An 18364-nucleotide genomic window follows, 5' to 3' on the forward strand; every position below is an offset into this window, starting at 1 on the left:
TCATCCTTGACCCTTCCCTGTTCCACCACTATATCTAAAAAGTCACCAAGACTTTCTGATTATAGCTCCAAAATATTTCCTATAACCATCCCCCTTTGTTTTCTCACTCTGCCTCTACTATCAGCTCCTTAATATCTCTTACTTAGACTGTTGTAAGAGCTTCTTCAGTGGATTTCTTATCTCCAACATTTCTCTTACAAAGTCATTTTCCACACAACTGTGAAGTTGACATTTCTAAAATACAGATCTAAATATGCCATTCTTTATTTAAATATCTTTAGTGGTCCCTTGCTGCATCTAAGTTGAAAGACAAACTCCTTAGCTTTGCCTTTAAAACCTCCCTACTTGCCTTTCCAGTATTATTTCTTTGGGGTTGGTGATAAGATTGATTGAGGGAACTCTGTTGATAAATTTGATAATTTTATAGTCTGTCAACCTTTATCTGATAAGAGGAAATTCATCATAAAAAATGTGAATATGAGGCTTTTCACATTTTTAAGAGGTGAAGGCAGAATTATCCTTTCCCTTAATCATAGTTGTGGCTTGTCTGGAAAAACATGCTTGGTTCCTGGACTAGGCATATGTTGGATGATTTTAGACTGACTCAGTTTATATTTTGCATTGGGTCAGGAAATTAGACCTCTCTGGCTCCACTCTCTGACTGATGCTCGGTCATACTTCTGGACTTTATTAACTCAAGACAATCCAGGATGGTAGTGGGATGAGAAAAGATCTTAGGACTTTATTTGCTCCCCCCTATTAGACCTCTCTGGCTCCACTCTCTGACTGATGCTCGGTCATACTTCTGGACTTTATTAACTCAAGACAATCCAGGATGGTAGTGGGATGAGAAAAGATCTTAGGACTTTATTTGCTCCTCCACTACTCATCCAGTCAGGAAAGGAAATGGTAGGCTATAGATAGTAGCTAAGGCATTTGTACTAGAATAACTTTGTGAGAACCAATTGTTGAATTTTAGCTTTGGCACTTATGCCTCAGAAATTGGCAAAACTACAAATAAAACATGTAATGTACAGTTTTGTTGAATATCTAGACTTAAGAAAATAATACCAATTACACCTAGAGTATCAAATATGTACATTTGCATACAAAACATGCATACATAAATATATGTGTAGTTGTCTGTTGAATATGCATTATATATCTGTATATATATATATATATATATATATATATATATGTACATATGCATATATATTTGTGATATGGGTGTAGGCTTGCATATGTGCGTATACATAATCACACTTACCAGCATACTACTTAAGAGGTACCCATGGAGCCACACATCAAACCAACTTCAGATCCGGTGGGGGCTTGCCCCCACATATTATGAGGCATTGGCCAGAGTTAGCAACCTTTCTAAGCTCCAGAGGATTCTAGCTATTTTCTTTTTCATATTTCTCTTTTGGCTTTTTCCCTCATTTTTAGTGGTCTTGAAAATATTGATTGGTTTGTTGGTCTGTTTATTTTTTAATGCTCAGTGAAGGAGTTAGGAAGGATATGACTCTTCTGGATTTTTTTCTGTCCAGCCATATCAGTCTCCTACAATAACTATTGATTGAATCTAATACAATTTATAATACACAATAGATGACTTTTAAATATAGATATGTGGATATTACCTTAGGGGAATTTATCCACAGCTGTGCCTATCTTACAAAATCCATACCCCACTACTATAGGTCTGACTTTTAATAAGATTTAGTAGCCAAATTTATTTTTCAAAACCTAATAGTTCTCCTTTTCCTTGTCTCAACAAAATCACACATATCCTCATATATAATATATAACATTGAATCTATTTTTTGAAATGTGTGAATACAAAATATATTGTTAAACTTCTTCTGTTAAACATATACATGTTTGTATATATCTATATGTTGATATAGATATATACATGCATATATATCTTTACATATATACACAAATACACACATGTATATTCTAAATTGCTTTTATATTGTTATACCTCATTGAGAATGAATAATTTATTTCTGAAAATTGGCAGAAGAAAGAGATATAAGGTGGTATATGAGGGACTTCATAATATTGAATTTGAAAAGATAGCCTAAAGGTTACTAATAAGTCTTTTAAGGATCTTTATTTATTTCTTAGCTCAATTTACAATTTTTTTGTAAAGTTTAAAAATAAGTAAAATTCTATTCCTTTTAGATATGCATAATCCCTATAGAATTATATTAATGCACAGTCATTTCAAATGCACATAGTTAAAATTTGTATTAAAAAATTCTTGTGTGAGCTCTAGAAAGCATTTGAATTTGGTCCCCATGGCAACCCATTGCTCATGCTTTGCTTGAAGCTAACAAATAATAATAAATAAAAATCATAAAATTTTAAATTTTTTGTACTTTTGAAAATAGTCAACATTTATATCACACAATCATGAGTCCTAAGAAACAAAGCCTGAAATCTAAGATTTATTTATATGTGGAAATTAAGTAATTTTAAAGAGTTAATTTTTGTTATTTTTTCACCCCTCAAAAATAAACTTTATACTTGCTGAGAAAAGAAAAATCACATTAACTTATAGGATAAATCTAGTACGAAAAACACATATGAATTTTCTCTCAATCAGTTAACAAATCATGTCAATTCTATAAACACACTATCTTTCTAGTTTTTTTCACCCAACCAGTTTCATTTACAACATTATCATCTCTTGCTTTGTCTACTATAACAATTTCCTAATTGGTGTCCCTGATACCTTTCTATTCCTTCTCTATTCTATATATATGAAAATTGTCAAATCAATCTTCCCTTTGTAAAGATGAGACTCCACCAATCACTGTTAAAAAGTCATTCCACTGAGGCAAGGAGGTCATCAAGGGCCAAATTCCTCAAGGGCACTTGGTTGAATAAGTGCTAAGAGCCCGTCTTGATTCCCAATACAACATATCTTACCTATTTCTGCAGTCCTAGTTCTGGAATCTCCCCATTCAAAAATACTTTCTATTAATAATAGAATAAAAAATAATAATAATAAATAATAATAATAAAAAATAAAATAAAAATAATCTCACTTTTCTTAAATGTTTGCTTTGCTTTAATATTTCCTTTCCCCTATGGCATGCTACATTTGTATTTATACTGATTTGCATAGATATGATATATCTCCTGTTTGCTAAATTCCTTGAGATAAGCAATATGTTATTTTTAACCTTTATATCCTAGTTTATTGCACAAAGGATAAACATAATAAATATTTGTCAATGTAAGGGTAAGCAAAGTGGTCCTTTATGTTGTCTTTTGTTTTGGAGTGCTTCTCAGCGCTAAGGACAATGGCATGCCTTTGATTCAGTCTTTCCTTTGCTTGTAGAAAGGCCCACACTCTTTTGCTAATTAGGTCATGAGAGGTGTGAAACCCTCAAAAGATGTAAACCCCTTCAGAGGTGTGAAGTGCCCTGACCCTGAATAAGTGTACATATACTCTCAAGTTAGCATTTTGTTTGGGGCTCACTCATTGGAAGAGTGTTGGTGTGGAGACACTGGGTAGCCATTAAGGAGCCCCACCAGCTTTGAAACCCAGATATTGGTGCTTCTCTTTCTGGTAACTCTGTATGTACTGCTTTGGTGAGACCGAAACCTATCTGATGACTTGTGTCATTTGCTCTATTTATATAATTTCTGCTTGTAATTTCTGTTTGTGTTTTTTCTGAAGTTCAGGGTGCTGACTTTTTCACCTGAACTAGGTGAATGATGTATGTATGTTTGACTAAAGTGAGATTGCAAAACCCCTTAAAGTTGCTTTCCTTAGAAAAGCAGATGAAAGAACCTGTGCTAGCAGCCCTCTTGTGTGCTGATGTTGTTGGTCTTATACAGACATAGCAGGAAGCAGCATTATTGTTACAGTCAAATTTATAGAATAGTTCACAAAGGAATCTATTAAAAAATTTGGTGTGTCTGAAACTATAAAATGAGTATCATCCTATTAAAAGCTAGATCATATCATCTTCCAGATAAGGATAAAAGTTTTTAGTAAAACAATTGGAATCAACATGCATAGACAAAAGTCATTCAGAACAATTGTCAGTTTAGAGGGGAATAAAGAAGAGAGATACATAAGCCTTTCCACTTAATTCTTTGCTAGGAGAATGTAATGTTGCTTAAGGATTTTTGCTACTCAGTGAGTAACAAAGAGGTAGAATGTGGTACTTAAATGCACATTCATCTAAGTAAATAGTGTGAAAGGATCATTGAGAAGTAGAAAGGGAGAAAGGAGAAATCAAATCAGTATTTAACTATTGATAAGAAAAGCAATACTATTTAGGAGTTTTTAGTTTCTTATGACATTTTATGAAAAATATTTCTAGCATGTAATTTCAAAATGAAGTAAACATTTCCAGGTTATTGTTAGATAATTACTTTTTTTATTTTCAAAAAGTATAAATTACTATATTAAGTGTCATTTTAAGGTATCATTATCCATGCCAAAATAAAAAATGTAACTATCTGTTGTGGACATGATCAATAAAATGGAGGACTACATGTTTTCAAACCTTAGTATCTCTCAAATAACTTCAAAAAATATTATGCCCAACAGGTAAAGAAAAACGTGGTTGTCTCTCAGACTATGATATTAATAACCTTAATGAGTAACAACTTGAAGAATTAATCACAAGGCATCACTAATCACTAATCCCCAATACGTTCACCTACCACGTTTATCTCCTCTACCAGTCCCTTTACTCTAGCAGGACTACAAAAAAGGATTACTGCATGGGATTGAGCTCTGAGATCATTTACCAATTTCTGTGATACTTTAATAAACATATACCTGCCATCCTTGCCCTCATCCCATGATCCACTGCAACCAGCACAAAATTCAATTGTGTACCACCTAGTTACTACCCTGTGGGAAAGAAATAAAAGTAGGGGAAAGGAGAAATATGTTCTTCCTGGGGAAGGAGTATGCTGGGATTTAGCAGTCTTAAGCCAGAGATCTAAGGAACAGAAGCAATTGTAACAGGGCACCAGCACATTCAGGATGTAATCTTCCCTAAAGAAAGGGCTATTGGCATCCATATGATATGAGTTCTGTACCCTTGAATATCACTTTAGATAGAAGCTAAAATTAGCAAAACATCAATTTCCCAGCATGGGAGGTACCTGACAAAACTTTGAGTCCTAGTCATCAAGGAATCCAACATCAAAGGGGAGGCAGTCAGAAAACGAGCAACTGTGGACTATGAAGGGGAAAATATATATATTATTAAATATTTCAGGAGATGGGAAATAGTTAACCTTGAGCACAAGCAGATGAACCCATATGGAAGATATTAGTTACAGAAAGGAAGATGGATTCCAAAACACATAAATGACTTAAACATCTCTAAATAACTATTACAAGACAAAAGAAAATGAATCAACATCTAACGAGACAGAATACTCTGTGGTTTTTCCAAGAGATTGTAGTCCCACAGCAGGATGCTAACACAAAATCTGCTTTCAAAATTTCTCTCTTCAACTATTGTTCAGGAGAGGAACAAGACTTTTGAAAACTAAATCCATGACTTGTGCAGCAAATATAATTGGCAGGAAAAAAATTAATCCATTTTATCATAATCAAAGAAATACAAAGGAAAATTGGTAATGCCAGTATCAAGCATTCAAGGATAATCTGGAGGAAATAAAGAAAAAGCAGTAACTTTAAAAAATGTGATCTAAATAAAAGCTCAATATTTGTGATCTTGAAATCAAGATGCATAAAAAAACAAATGTAAGAATAGGTCTTCTAGAATAGCACAACCACTCAAGATACCTAAATACCAAAATGTAAAAAAGTACAAGAAAACTGCCCAGAATTCTGTACACAGAAAAGAAAATGCCAATCAAAAGAATTTATAGATTGCTTATAGAAAATGAAGAATTCTTTGCTATATACTTCAAAACACACGGTGGTAGCATTTAACAACTGCAATGACAAACAAAAAATTCTCAAGGAAACAAGAAGAATACATTGAACTATAAAGAGATGAAAACTAAAAGAACACAATATTTTTCTGACCAACCAGAAACTATGGGAGGGAATAGTATAATGTGTTTGAAAAAGTAAAGGAGATCAAGAAGCAACCCAAGGTGATACACACTGCAAACTTGAACATAAACATTAATGAAAGATATTGATATTTAATAAGAGAAAAAACAGACATTAAACTATTTTCATTTCAAACACCACATAAAATAGAAAATAAAGAAATACAGCAACTAAGGAAAACAAAGTAACACAATAATACCACCCCACCCAAAAAACAAGGCTAAAATGCAAGAAAGGGAAACAACAACTATATCAAAATAATGACAGTGGGAGAACTATTAAGAGGTTTATCTCTAAAAGCACAAAATCGACAAGACCAAAAACAGAACTCTAATTGAAGTTATAGTGGAGGAATGAGCCTGAAATGCCATGGATCACACCTCACAATGCAATTTTTTTATTGAATTTATGTTTATTTGGAATGGGGGACTAAGCTACATAATAGAAGAGTACATAAAATGGGAGGGGAAAAGAAGATAAAGGGGAATGTTTGATGTAACCTAATCAAATCATTGGTTAAAAAAATGAGGAGAAAGTAATTTCTTTCTAAAGAAGAGGGTGTAACAAAAATGTTGCTAGCAGCTATTGTAGGGCTGAAAGACCAATAATAACAGCACACAGGAAGTCCACTAGCACAGGATTTTTCTAGGGAAAGCAACTTCAAGGGGTTAACAATCTTACTCTAATTAAATATATGTATATCATTTACTTAATTCAGGGGGAAAAGCCAGCACCCTAATCTTCAGAACAAATACAAACAGAAAGTACAAACAGCAAATATCAACAGATCAAATAACACAAACCAGTAGACAGGCTTTTAGCTTTCTGTCAAACATCTTAGTGCATAGTTACCAGGGAAGCACCAGCATCTGGGTTTTCAAGCTGGAGGCTCCTTAACAATGGCTACCCAGAGTCTAGTCTGGTCAAATCACACAACACTCTTCCAGTGAGTGAGAACCCCAAGCAAAATGATAACCTCTGACTTTATATACCCTGTTCAGGGTCAAAGGGTGTCACAACCTGTATTGCTAATTAAGGTGGGACTTCTTTACTGTGTTTTTCTTTTAGCACTTATTTAATAAATTAACTTGAAGAGTCTGGCCTTGATTTTTTTGATGATCTTTTTGCTTCAAGGGAAAGCCTAGGACACGTGGGTTTAAGTCACATGTTTGTGATGTTTTTAGGTCACCTGAGTGAATCGAATGTTGTGATGCCCTTTGACCCTGAACAGAATATATAAACTTAAGAGCATCTTCCCTTGGGCCTCCCAGTCACTAGAAGGGTGGGGTGGGAATCTGGGCAACCATTTCAAGAGCCCCTGGCTTGTAAACCGAGATGTTGATGCTTTCCTGGTAACTATGAATTGTGATTTGGTCTGTTTATATTGTGTATATATATATATATATATATATATATATATATATATATATATATATTTATATTTATATTTATATTTATATTATATAGATATATATTATATATATTTATATTTATATTACATATATATATATATGAAACAGATCAAAAAATCTATGGTAGCAGCCTTCTGTGTGCTGGTTGTTGTTGGTTTTACACAGCCACAGTAGCTGCTAGCCAAATTGTTACTACACAACCATGCCACCCAAAACCATGTGATATTTCTTCAGGGTTGGAGGGGGTCACAACTATGGAACTCAAACCTATGTGAACTAGGCTTTCCCTTGAGGTAAGCAGGTCATCAAAGACTCCCAATTTAATCAAAGAAACAAAGGCCACACTCATCAAAGGCACTTGATTACCTAAGTGCTCCAAAGGAAAAAATGGTAAAAATCTCCTACCTTAATTATCATAACAGAGGGCTTATAGGACAATTGGTGAGGTGGCAAAGTAAAAATTGAACAAGGAAGAAAGAAATGAATTCAATTATTTGACAATGTTCCAATGAAGATGGCTCCCATAGAAGGAGAGATTTTTTTCAATAATGGGAGAAGGGGACCTTACAATGCAAATAATCTTCAGAGAACTGGAGCATTGAAAGACCATTACCTCTGAGATACTATTGTGATTTCATGCACTGCAACTTGCCTCAGACAATAGGAAACCTAAGCACCTAGATACAACTGGCATCTAGAAAAGCAAGAAGTCATGGTCCTTGAAAGATTTCTAGTCAAATGAAAAAAGAAAATCATCATGGATTGGTCACAGAGTAGGAATAAACTTTCCAAATAGCGATGAAGAAAAATTTCTATCACGAGGCAATATTTATATTTTCTCTACTTCCCAGCAGGAATTGATACTTTTAAGAGGCACTGCAGGGGGAGGGGTGAGGAACATAAAAAAGTCACTCAGGAGTAGGGCTAAGCTCCACATATCAATAACATAGTTTAGAGAAGGAATTCCAAACAGGTACCTTAAAAGCATTAATTCCATGAAGTTAGACATTAAAGAAATAATAAATATTTATTAGGACAATGAAAGAAATAATAAATGTCTAGCACATAAAGAAAGCGAAAATAATTACTGAAGAGACAGAAGGAGATAAAGAAACTTTTTAAAAAATCTAGAAAAAATTTAAAACAAAGTTGAAGGGAAGGAAGAAAAGAGATAATTTGTTTAAGTAAATGGAAAAAAAAACTAGAAATAATTAGATAACTTGACAAAAGTAAGAAATTGAAAATGAACTGGTGAATTAAGAAAAACGCCAGAACAATGGAGTGGAGTAACAAATAGGAGGACTAAAGAGGGACTAAAAGGTGTGGAGAAGATAACTTGTAGGAATAGGGTAGACTTACAGTAAATTAAACAAAAATAACAGAGGAGACAATATACTTTATCTGTAGAAAAAGAGGAACAACAGATATTTCTAATTCAGAACTGAAGTACTAGGGATATGAAATAAGGGGAAAAAAAGAGTCCTTTTTCTCAATGAGCAAACAGTCCAATGGGGAAGACAACATACAAAGAATTATGTACAGAATACATACATGTACATATATGTGTATATGTATGTGTAATAGCAAGAAAAGTAGGATTTTTGCTGGATTGAATGTGCATTGAGTTTTAACCAATCAGAGACTTGCATGTTTCTTGATTTCTAGCCAATCATATGTGCATGAATTCAGCCAATCAGCAATCTGAGTTCTAGCCAATCAGATGCCTCCTAGAACTGTATGCAATGAGAACTCAGAGTGTGAGAGAAGCAAACATTGAGAGGATGTTGAAGAGAAGACATCGAGAGAGCTGTCAGTCTTGAGAAGAAGACTGAGACAGAGCCAGCATCAAGAGAGCTGTGAGTGTTGAGAAGAGAAGAGACTAAGAAGAATGGGCTGTGAGCAGTGAGCTGAGAGGAAACCTTAAAAAGCTAGAAAGAGACTTAAAGGAGCTGGGAGGAGACCTCTGGAGCAGAGAGGAGATCTCTGAGAGTGAGGAGAAGAAGAGACTTTCGATGGCAGAAACTTTCTGAAGGAGCATTCAAACTTTGAAGGCAAGTGGAGGCAGGTGGAGCTGTAGGGCAGAGACCTGCCCAGGAGAAGGAGGCTTAGCTTAAGTCCCTTTAGAGAGTTGTTACAGCAAGATGAGCTGCTAACACAGAGCATCTGGACTTTGGAGGTGAATTGAGATGGTGGTGTTGGTGGTGTGTGTGTGTTGCTGCCCTGTCAAGCTTCATTTTCCCGGAAACTGAAGCTGTGGGCAGGAACACCTGGAGCCTGCTGTCAAGCAGGAGCTTGGAGGGGAGCAGTCCCTGTGAGCTAGGCCCTGGTTTAGGAGCAGAGAGCTGCCTATGTGTGAATCTAGGCGAGAGTTGAGAGCAGTCAGCTTACAGAGGAAGAGTCGTGGGAGTTGGAAGTTAACCTTGAGTCAAGATGAAAGAGGACTTTATTTGGACACTTGGTAATGATTGAGGAGTTTTTTTTTTCTTACTGTGATCTAGGGGTGGAATGTAGTGGCAAGCAGGGTGGGACTTTTCACTGTTTTTTTTTTTCCTTTTGGAGTGCTTCTCAGCACAAAGTGCCTTTGATTGAGCCTTGCCTTTGTTTCAATCAAGAGTCTTTGATTGAATCAAGAGTCTTTGATGACCTGCTTAAGTCACAAGAAAGCCTAAGTCACATGAGTTTGGGTCATATAGTTGTGCCATGCTCTGTGAGCTGTCCCTGAAGAAATTCATATATACTCTGCAGTTAGTATTTTGCTTTAGGGGTTCATTCATTGGAAGAGTGTTCATGTGATTTGGCTAGATGAGACTCCAGGGTAGTCATTAAGGAGCCCCCCCACACACACACACTGTGAAGACCAAGATGCTGGTGTTACTCTGGCAACTACGTATGTATTGCTATGGTCAGACAGAAGCCTGTCTGTTGATTTGTGTTATTTTCTCTTATTTTCTCTGTTTGTAATTTTTGTTTGTATTTTCTCTGAAGTTCAGGGTGCTGACTTTTCACCCTGAACTAAGTATACACACACACACACACACACACACACACGTATATATACACATACATACATACATATATACCTGTATATACATACAAACACATACATACAAACATGTACATACATGCATATACATATACATACATACATATACATACATACATATACATATATATATATATATGTTTAAATAAAGTGAGATTGTAAACCCCTTAAAGTTGCTTTCCTTAGAAAAACACATCAAAGAACCTGTGCTAGCAGCCCTCATGTGTGCTGGTGTTGTTGGTCTTACTCCGTCACAGCAGCTGCAAGTAGCATTGTTGTTACAGTATGTCTACACACACATGCACATATGCGTGTACATATACATGTATGTGTGTGTGTAATAATCACACAAAGAAATTACTGGCATTATGAGGCATGAGGAAAATCTCCTTGCATAAAATCAGAATTTAGCTGCAATTAGAAATGAGGAATACCTGGATATAAAGATGAGCAAGGAAAAAATGTCAATCATAATGAATAGGCAGGGGGAAAATGCACAGAATTGGGTATTTTATGTAAGGTAAGACAAGGAGAGTGCCAATAACAAAAATTCGGTTGAGGAGGGTAAAGTATAAGAAGACCCAAAAAGATTGTGAGAAGGTGGGCAAGTTATGAAGTGTCTTACAAGTCAAAGAGAATTTGACATTTGAACCTTATTGCAATAAACAGGGAATTTTATTGAATAGGGATGTGGGGTGTGGTGACATATTCAAATGTGCTTTCAGAAGATCATTTTGACAGCTTAGCCGAAGATGGACTTTTTAAAGTGGAGGGGGCTGGAAATTTGAGGCAGGGAGATTCACCAGCAAGCCAATGGAATAATCCATTAATAGGTGATGAGATCTTGAACCAGGATGATATTGATATCAGAGAAGAGAAGCAATTATAAAAAGTTAGAATCAAAAGTACTTGGTATCTAGTTGGATTATAGGGTGGGGGGGTGTGAGATATTGAGAAATGGAGAATGACACATAGGTTGTTAACCTGAGTGACTGCAAAGATGATAGTACCTTGACAGAAATAAAAGAGTTTGGGAAAAAGGGATGATTTGGGAAAAAAAGATTATGAGTTAGTTCATTTTGGGAAATGTTGCATTTTAGATGACTACAGGGCATTCATTTCTAGACTCAATATACAATAGATCGATGGGGTTCAATAACTAGTGGTCAAGAATGAGTTACTGGCACAGAGACTACATTTAAATATGTGGGAGCTGATGAGATCATCAAGTTGAATTATAAAGAGGGAGAAGGCAGAGAAGAGAGAATTGGAAGAAATCTACAGCTAGCAGACATAACTTTGATGATGATATAGCAATGGAGACTGAAAAGAAGACTTCCAATTATCAAGAGACAGTAGTGATGTATAGAAAGAAGAACAAAAAATGAAAAGGCAATTTGGTGTTGTCAAAAGCTTCAGGGTATTGCAAAAAGGATAAAGAGTGAGAAAAAGTAAATAAATTTGGTGATTGAGTTCATCGGAACTTTGGAGAGAGCAGCAATATCAGTAAGGCAAGATTCATGACCTCGAGGATGACCCTCAACATGCCTGAATTGTTTGGACTCTCAAAGTATGAAAAACCCTCTATGTAGGAGGCAGAGGAAATACAACATTTATTTAAACTCCAGAGGATCAAATCCAAGAACCAATACCCCCGATTTGAGATAGTAGCAATTATATTCCAAAACCAGTAAGCCCACCTCAATGTAGTAACAAGGAAATTATAACACAGTGTTACAACAAGGAACCAAGTCATCCTGTAACCTTCCTCTTACTAGGGCCTTCCTATAAATAATTGCTCACTAATCCTGATGCTGGTTCTCTCAATGTCTGTCCTTCAGAGCCCTCTTGATGTTTGCTGCCTCAATGTCTTCCTCTCAGTTCTGCTGCTCTTAGTTCTGCTTCTCTCAGTTCTGATGCCCTTCAATTCTCTTCTCCTTTTCAAATCTCTTCCTCTTCGATTCTCTGTTCTTCAATTATGGACTCTCTTTTTATACAGCCCTACCCAGCATCTGATTGGCTAGAACTCAGATCTCTATTTGACTGAATTCCTGGTTGACTAAAACTCAGTGCACCTACCATTGGCTCTGGTCATAGCAACTCCCCTTATATCCTGAGGGCTTCACATCCACATTGGCTTAGCACCTAGTAATTTAGGCTTACTTATAAACAGTGATATAATCAAACTTTCCCACATAGGTCCCCCTGAGGCCTATTGAATGGGTGGGGAAGATCTTTGATCACATTACTACAGCAGCTTTAGCTTTTTGATATCAGAAGTCAGACTACATAGTTAAGAAAATGATGAGAAAAAAAGAAATGGAGACACTGATTATAGCTTCTCAATGATTTTTGCCTCCAAAGAAATAGCAATCCATAACAGCTGCTAAAATATTGATTGGGTAATAAATATGGATTGAGTGAACCTCAGAGGAGAAGAGGTTACTAAGAGATAATGGTAGATGGAGAGACTGGAAGTAGTAAAGGAAACAAGGAGCAGTTTGATTCCTTCACCAAGTTGGGGAGTGGAGGTTGGTGGGGGGGGGGGGGGGGCTAGGGGAGCTATGAGTGATAGAGTATCCAGTATTGGAAAGGCTAGAAAGGGAAAGTGAGGCATTAGGGAGGAGCCAGATATCAGTGAATTTAAAAAAAAAGATGTAAAAATTGTGAAAGAAAAAGGCTTAAGATAGGGGCAGCTAGGTGGCACAGTGAGTAGAGCACAGGCCCTGGAGTCAGGAGGACCTGAGTTCAAATCCGGCCTCAGACACTTGACACATGTACTAGCTGTGTGACCTTGGGCAAGTCACTTAACCCCAGTTGCCCTGCCAAAAAAAAGGCTTAAGATGAAAGGAAGTTTATTACATGTAAAGTAGGTATTTCAGGGAACCCACTGGAAGAGGTGGGTACTTTTATAGTGAGACATTGGGTTGAAGTTATTGGGAATAAGTAATGAAGCAGAGGAGGATGGAAACCAGGTTTAAATCATGACTGCCAGACATCAGAATCACCTAGATGGAGTGGGAATGGCAAATTATGAATATGTTAATCATTGAGGAATGAGTTCACATAAAGTATAATCTTCCCTAGGTGTTTGGTCTCAGGTTAAAGACTTCCTAAGGTGTCAGACAGAGGTGTATGGCTGGAAAGAGAGATAAAGATCCCCATGGTGGGGCAAATTAAGCAAAAATAATGCATGTTAAGGAGGAGTTGTAGGAGATGGTTCTGGCCATTGACGTAAAGAAAGTCCCTATATACACCAAAATAATTATAGCATTACTTTTTGATAGCAAAGATTTGGACACAAAGCTGATGTCCATTAATTGAATATTGATATTCAATATCAAATATTATTACAAGAATGCAAGAATTGCTATAAGAATGTGTGCTGCAATAAATTAAGAATATGATAAATATAGAGAATCATAGAATTAGAATATCTGAATCAAGGTGAGTTGGATGAAAGCAAATATGGAACATTGCATATATTCTCAAACTTTTTTATTATCGATTACACTTGTTAATTTTTATATCTTTTGTTTAAATGGTTATTTTATAGGATAGCTCTCTAAGGGGAGGGATGAAAGATATGCTGGGAGAAATTTTCATGTGGTAAAACAAAAAAGATATCAATACAATTTTATTTTAAAAATAAAAGGCAAGAAAATTATCCTGGATATTTAACTGGACCAAAAGACTAAGACTCCAGCCACAGGGATGTAAAGGGACATCTTCGTTACTTAAATATAAATGCTAGTGTATGAGGAGCTGCGTACTCCTTAGGCCTGATGCACCCTTTTGATCAAGCTTACCACTCACTATGGCAAAAAGGAGGTGAGGGCTGCTTTGTTCAACAGAATCAGTTTTATAATCTTGCTTAATATCTTTCTCATTTATTCATTAATTTATTTTTAACAATAAAAAAACTACCTTATTTGTATTGCTGTAATTAAATATGACAAATCACATGGAAATAACTATACTAGATAAATGAAGGTGAGGGAAGAAAAAAGCCCTTCTACTACTCATGTTTAACTTTTCAATGATTTTCATGTCTCAAATAAATTTTAAATATGTCATTATTTATGAATATTAGCAATTTTTATTTTTAATTAAAATATTTTTTTAATTATCAAGTTTTCCCCCTTCCTACCTCTCCTACTGGTTAAAAAGAAGGAAAAACAAAACATTTGCAACAAATAAACATAGTCATGCAAAACACATTCCTATGTTAGATATCTTTAAAAAATTGTGGCTCCTTTGACATACTTTTCTATCACTTCTTTGTCAGGAATTGTGTAGCAGTCTTCACTGTTCCTTTGTGATCATGGGTTATTTAAATTACTTAAACATATAATTTTTAAAGTTTTTCCCATCATTTAAAGCAGAAAATGTTAGCTATAATGTAGTACAAAAATCAGTACATTTATTGGATACAATGAGAAGGATATATCTGTCTGAACCTCATTTAAAAGTATGGGAATAGTATTATGCAACCTACTCCCCCCCACACACACACTTATTGTGAAGAGTGTATATGTAGACTGCTTTGTAAATCATATTTTGGTAAGTGAGGAATTCATGATCTCATTGATCCAGTAGAGCAGATCTGTAGCTATCCATGAATTTAAGTCCTGTGCAAATAATAATGATTGCCTAATTTCAACCTGAACAAAATTCCAAAAGTGACTCTTGAGCCCCCAACAATTCAGCATCCTACCTCTACATTTATTGTGATTTTGTACATATTACTGAACCTTTCAGAGTGTTCATTTCTTATCCCTTACCACTGATATATACCTAGCTCATCTCCTTTTCTGATTATACATTTCTTTGATTTATTTCCCATTATCACTATTAACACAGCCTCTAATTTCCTGTTATACTAGTCCACTTGTTCTTCTTTCAGCACTCCATCTGAGTCTTTGCATATTCCTTATGACTAGACTGCATTATCAACTACTTTCCAAATCCTAAGCCTTCAAGGTTCAGCTCAAGTACTACTTAATATGAGGAAGACTTCTTGATCTCCCTATTAGCCTAATCTCCCTCCTCAAATTATCTTGCATTTATTTATTTGTTTACATGCTATATCATTTAGAACTTAAACACCTTAAGCACTGTATGTTTTTACTTATTACTCTTTTTCCCTTTTGGTTTTGCTTGGTGCAGTACCTTGAGCATGGTTGACACTTTAAAAAATTGCCCGTTGGATTGATTTATCAATTTTTTGTCTTTTTAAAAAATCTATAATTCAGACCCTTCACTAATTCATTTATATATTCCACAGCCACTTATTAAGCACTATAAACATTAAGACACCTGGCCATTTCCCTGCCAATAAATCCAAAGTAATGTTTGGTTACTATAATCATTTGTTTTTATAAGGCTTTACAAAAATAGTGTGTCCTGGATCTAGGGTAGAGCCACAAAATTATCAAATCTATTTAAGGAGAAAAAGAATGAAAAAAAAAAAACCTTGGACTTAAATTGCATTGCCTAGAGTTATGTTCTTTGAGCAAACTTTCTTTGGATTGAAGTTATTTTGTATTGGAACAAGCTACCAAAGGTAGAGTTATTCGTTCATTATTTTCCAATCATTATTATTATTATTATTATTATTATTATTGAAATTATGACCTGCCTTTTTCAGATTATTTCTTCAATTTCTTAGAGCAGGGGAACAGAATCACAAACCTCTTAAGTTTCCTTGAAACTCACTGATTTCAGCTTTTGATTCACATCTATAAAATGTACAAAGATTTGCTTTTGCAATCTAAATCTCATCATCTCCCCTTGAATATCCCAGAAATTCATTGAAAATTTATTAAACTTTATGAAATGACTCTTCTAATTCTGTTTTGGCAAGTGTCCCAGATGACACATGGAAAAAAAATGCCTCAATTCAAAAAGTTATATCCAAGTTAATCACCAGTCCAAAATGTCACCATCATATTTCCCTAAGTTAGTCATTATTGGGTATATTTTTCTTTATGTTTTGAACAGAATTTATTAAAGACCATCTTTTAACCTCAGGAAAGAGAACTAGTATATTCAGTTTTTTTTTCCAACTTTGAAAAGGCTTCTGTACAGCATATGTTGAACCAAATTGCAATTTTCTGAACAAGTGTAAGCAATGGATCATTTAAACTCATTTATCTTTTTTTTTAAATTATTTTACTGTTTACTAAAATATTAACTGCATATTAATATTAAAATATGATATTTCACTTGCCTGTTTTTGCTTTAGCAAAATAATAATACAATGCAATCTGCCAAAATAAAAGCAATAGGTTTTCATGGCATGCAATAGATATAAATTATAGAAATGCTAGCTTAGGGAAAGAACAAGCATTTGGACAGAATAATAAAAGTGATCTATTAATTCCCTATGGCCTAAACCAATGTTTGCTTTTTCTAAGAGAATATTGAAGCTATAGTTGTAGCTTCTGTTGTTGTTATTTTTTTAATTGAAAAGGTATCTTTATCTATACTGAAAGCTTCTCCCTAGCCTGTACCTTATTCTAATACTGGTTTGTAGCAGCTACAGAACAGAAATCATTCTCCCTGAAACAAAAAGCTTAAGAGACTGGAGCTTAACATCTAGGAAGCCAGGTATCTCTACCGTAGATACCAATTCACACCCACGTAGGCTTAGCACCTAGATAAGGGTTTGGGCCTAGGGCTTAGCACCTAGCAAGACTCAAAGAGGATGAATTAATCAAAGGAAACAAAGGCCAAACTCTTCAAGGGTTCCCAATACAGATAGGGATAAAGTTGTTAGGCATTATATGTATCCTCTTCCCATATATGAAGATAAAAAGTTTAACTTTGTTGAGTCTTTTATGATTAGTCTTTCATGTTTACCTTTTTGTGCTTCTTTGAGTCTTGCATTAGAATGTCATTTTTTTAGCTCTGGTCTTTTCATCAGGAAAAGCTCAAAAGTCCCCTATTTTGTTAAATATCTATTGTTTCCCTAAAGGTTATACTCAGTTTTTCTGGATAGGTTGCTTTTAATTGTAATCCTAGCTTCTTTACCTTCTGCTTTATAATATTCCAAACCTTCCACTTCTTTAACAGGAAAGCTGCTAATTATTATTTTATTCCAACTGTTGCTCTGAATTGTGTCATTCTGGGTCCTTGAAGTATTATGGTCTCCTTGACCAGGGAGATCTGATATTTGGCTGTGATATTGCTGGGAGTTTTCTTTTCAGGAATCTCTTTCAGGATATGTTTGTGAATTCTTCCAATTTCTGGTTTACCTTCCACATCTAAGGTATTGGAGCAGTTTCCTTTTATAGTTTATTGAAATATTTTGTCTAGGCTTTTTTTTTTTTAACATGACTATCACATAGTCCAGCAATACTTAAATTATCACTCTTCCATTTATTTTCCAGGTCAGTCTTTTTTAATAAGAAATTTCAATCTTCTATGTTTTTCATTCTTTTATTTTATTTTATTGTTTCTTGATTTCTTATGGAGTCATTAGTTTCTACTGACTCAATTTCATTTTTTAAGGAATTATTTCATTCAGTGAGCTTTTGTACCTCTTTTTTCCACTTAACATATTCTACTTTTTAAGGATTTTATCTGTTCGTTCATTTTTAGTAAGTGAATTTTGATACCTCTTTTTCAATTTTGCAAATTTTGCTTTTTAGGAAATTCTTTTCTTCAATGAATGTTTATACGTGTTTCCCCTAATTTGGCCAATTCTGCTTTTTAATGAGTTCTTCTTTTCAGTGATTTTGGTGCCTCTTTTGCCATTTGGCTTATTCTGCTTCTTAAGGTTTTATTTTCTTCAGTGTTTTTGTGCCTCTTTATCAAACCATTTGATTT

This window comes from Trichosurus vulpecula, chromosome 6 (assembly GCF_011100635.1).
Source record: "Trichosurus vulpecula isolate mTriVul1 chromosome 6, mTriVul1.pri, whole genome shotgun sequence".
Classification (NCBI taxonomy): Eukaryota; Metazoa; Chordata; class Mammalia; order Diprotodontia; family Phalangeridae; genus Trichosurus; species Trichosurus vulpecula.